At 37.7% G+C, this 4,305-nt stretch overlaps 1 pseudogene; it reads left to right on the top strand.

Moving 5' to 3' along the window:
- Positions 1-332: 332 nt before the first annotated feature.
- LOC118150590 (small COPII coat GTPase SAR1A pseudogene) lies at positions 333-3,831 on the top strand (annotated as a pseudogene).
- Positions 3,832-4,305: the final 474 nt, after the last annotated feature.

A 4,305-nucleotide genomic window follows, 5' to 3' on the forward strand; every position in this document is an offset into this window, starting at 1 on the left:
AACACAGGAGTTTCCAATTTTGGCATAATTGATATATTCAGGCAGATAATTCGGTTGTAAAAAGAAAATGGTTATGTTAATATGACTAGTAATCATTTCAGGATGCATATGTATAGCAAACCAATACTTTAAATTTATATAATAAAAAAGGAAGAATAATATGGCAATGCCAGAAATAAAAATCACAATAGGGAAGTCTTGGGGGAGGGTTGTGATTTACATTCAGTGAGTAGCTAGTTGTCCCAGGTGCTGCTGGTTTGTGTGCTCTGAGGGAGCGTCTTAGCCACCCACTGCTGTTAGAGGAGCCCCTCAGGCCAGAGTAAGCATTAATAATGTCTTTCTTTTTTGAGTAACTCCACCATGGCTTCAGCATTGTGCTCTAGTTTCTAGGACTCTACAAGAAATAGAGAAAATTAGTATTCTTGTGTTTGGATAATACAGACAAAACCACTATTCTTCACATGCTCAAAGATGACAATTTGGGCCAACATGTTCCAACACTACATTTGACATCACAAGAGCTAACAGTTGTTAGAATGACTTTTACAACTTTTATTCTATGTGGGCATGAGCAAGCACGTCGGTTTGGAAAAATTAGCTACCAGCAATTAATGGTATTTTCTTTCTGGTGGACTGTGTGGATCATTCTTGCCTCGTGGAATTCAAATTTGAGCTTAATGCCTTAAATGACTGAAAAAACAGTATGCGATGTGCCTCATTTCTTAGAAAACAAAATTGACAGAAAGGATAAGAAAAAAAAACTCTGTGAGATATTTGGGCTTTATGGGCAAACCATAGGAAAGAGGAATGTGCTCCTGAAGAAGCTGAATGCTTGCCCCTTTTAAGTGCTTATGTGCAGTGTGCTCAAGAGGCAAGACTATGGCGAGGGTTTCCACTGGCTCTCCGGGTATATTTACTGATGTCTGAGCACTAAAAATAAAAGAGTTTTGCTTCTCTGGAATGATCGTATTCACAGTTTCCTCATGAACTTTTCTAATACAAAAAGGAAAGCTCTCCAACCATGTCAGCTCTTGAGAGGTCATGAGTATCTATCAATTCTCTCATTGCTGAGTGATAATATGTGTTCTTCTCTACACTGTTGAAAGGAAATGGCACTCCACGTGCTGGTGCAGGTTTGTATCCTGGGACATGGAAGCTGTCAGGATTTGCTGGGTAAAGCTCTGTACCACCATGGAGCACCTATAAAGATAAACACATCTCACCATTGTAATTTATTTCAAAAGGAACCGATTCTATTTGTTTTTTAAAGAAAATGCTGTTAATATAATTGGCTCCCCTCATAACTTTTCGAGTTCGTAATTTACTTGGTCGACAGTGTTCTATTATTTTTTAAACTAATGAATAACATTTAGATACTTCATAAAATTATGAACAGATAAACCTTGGATGTCAGAGCTCATTTAGGTAGACTTACTGCTACTGAGTTAGCAGATGAAGGTGAGAAGCTCCCTTGAGGTCACCTTTCTCTATAATTGCCTTGTAGTATGTGGCATTACCTAGTACACAGAGAACTACAAAAGTGACAGAGCTCTGGCCTTGTAGTTGTGACAGGTTTCCACTCTCACAAACTAGAGTTATTCATTATCAAGAAATGAGTGGCAGATTATTCACTGTGGAGGAGTTGGCATTGTAGTAGGTGGCATTACCTTGTACACAGAGAAGCAGAAAAGAGGCAGAATCCTGCCTTGTAGTTGTGACAGGTTTTCACTGTATCAAACAAGAGTGATTCATTATCAACAAATGTGTAGCAGTCCTTCAACAAAATTCAGCAGCTCTTTATGCCAGAAACTCTCAGTAAACTAGGTATCGATGGAACTACCACAAAATAATAAAGGCTATTTATGACAAATTCACAGCCAATATCATACTGTACAGGCAAAAACTGGAAGCATTCCCTTTGAAATCTGGCACAAGACAAGAATGCCCTCTCTTACCACTCCTATTTGATATAGTATTATAAGGTCTAGCAAGAGCAATCAGGCAAGAAAAAAAAATAAAGGGTATTCAATGAGGAAAAGAGGAAGTCAAATTGTCTCTATTTGCAGATGACAAGATTGTAAATTTAGAAGACCCCATGGTCTCAGCCCAAAATTTCCTGAACCACATAAGCAACTTCAGGGAAGTCTCAGGATACAAAATCAATGTGCAGAAATCACAAACATTCCTATACACCAATAAGAGACAAATAGAGAGCCAAATCAAAAGCGAACTCCCATTAACAATTGCTATAAAAAGAATAAAATACCTCAGAATACAACTAACAAAGGATATAAAGGACTTCTTCAAAGAGAACTACAAATCACTGCTCAATGAAATAAGAGAGGACACAAACAGATGGAAAAACATTTCATGCTCATGGTTGGGAAGAATCAATATCATGAAAAGGGCCATACTGCCCAAAGTAATTTATAAGTTCAATGCTATCCTCATCAAGCTACAAATAACCTTCTTCACAGTACTGGAAAAAACCACTACAAATTTCATAGGAAACCAAAAGAGAGCTCACATAGCCAAAACAATCCTAAGCAAAAATAACAAAGCTAGAGGCATCACGCTGCCTTACTTCAAACTATACTACAAGGCTACAGTAATCAAAACAGCATGGTAATGGTACCAAAACAGAGATAGAGACAAATGGAACAGAACAGATGCCTCAGAAGCAACACCACACATCTACAACCATCGGATCTTTGACAAACCTGACAAAAACAAGCAATAGGGAAAGGATTCCCTGTTTAATAAATAGTGTTGGGAAAACTGGCTATCAATGTGCAGAAAGCAGAAACCGGACTTCTTCCTCACACCTTACACTAAAATTAACTTCAGATGGATTAAAGACTTAAACATAAGACCTAACACCATAAAAATCCTAGAAGAAAACCTAGGCAAACCATTCAGGACATAGGAGTAGGCAAGGACTTCATGGCTAAAACACCAAAAGCAATGGCAACAAAAGCCAAAATAGATAAATGGGATAAAACTCCAGAGCTTCTGTACGCTGAAGGAAACAATCATTAGAGTGAACCAGCAACCAACAGAATGGGAAAAAATTTTTGCAATCTACCCATCTGACAAAGGGCTAATATTCAGAAGCTACAAAGAACTAAAACAGATTTACAAGAAAAATACAAACCCATTCAAAAATGGACAAAGGATATGAACAGACACTTTACAAAAGAAGACATCTATGAGGCCAAAAAACATATGAAAAAAATGTTCACCATCACTGGTCATTAGAGAAATGCAAATCAAAACCACATTGAGATAGCATCTCATGCCAGTTAGAATGGCGATCATTAAAAAATCAGGTGACAACAGATGCTGGAGAGGATGTGGAGAAATAGGAACACTTTTACACTGTTGGTGGGAATGTAAATTAGTTCAATCATTGTGGAGGACAGTGTGGCAATTCCTCAAGGATCTAGAACTTGAAATATCATTTGGATCAGCAATCCCATTACTGGGTATATGCCCAAAGGATTATAAATCATTCTACTGTAAAGACACATGCACACGTATGTTCATTGCAGCACTGTTTACAATAGCAAAGATTGGAACCAACCCAAATGTCCATCAATGATAGACTGGATAAAGAAAATGTAGAACATGTACACCATGGAATACTACACAGCCATAAAAAGTTATGAGTTCGTGTCCTTCATAAGGACATGGATGAATCTGGAAGCCATCATTCTCAGCAAACTGACACAAGAACAGAAAACCAAACACTGCATGTTCTCACTCATAAGAGGGTGTTGAACAATGAGAACATGTGGACACAGAGAGGGGAGCATCACACACGATGGTCAGTTTGGGGGGACTAGGGGAAAAACAGCAGGGGTGAGGGTGGGGGTTGGGAGGGATAATGTGAGGAGAAATACCAGATATAGGAGATGGGGGAATGAAGGCAGCAAAGCAGCTTGTCATGTATGTACCTATGCAACAATCCTGCTTGATCTGCATATGTACCCCAGAACCTAAAGTACAATTAAAAAAAAAGAAGTGTGTAGCAGATTATTTACTGTGGAGTAGTTAATTATACAGTGGGTTGTTGGTATTATCATTTTTACTCATAAAGTTACAGATTTCAGCTAGTGTTTGCTTTTGTATAATACTTTCATGAAATTTTATTCCTCTACAGCATTTTTCTTTTTTATTTTCAGATATAAAAAGTGGATTTCACCTTATAAAAGAGTTAAGAATACCTCTCATGTTGTCACATACTGCAGGTGTGCCTCAGCAACATTTGCACAGATTTTAGGGGAATTTTTTTCTATAAATAAA

The sequence above is a fragment of the Callithrix jacchus genome, chromosome X (assembly GCF_049354715.1).
Source record: "Callithrix jacchus isolate 240 chromosome X, calJac240_pri, whole genome shotgun sequence".
Classification (NCBI taxonomy): Eukaryota; Metazoa; Chordata; class Mammalia; order Primates; family Cebidae; genus Callithrix; species Callithrix jacchus.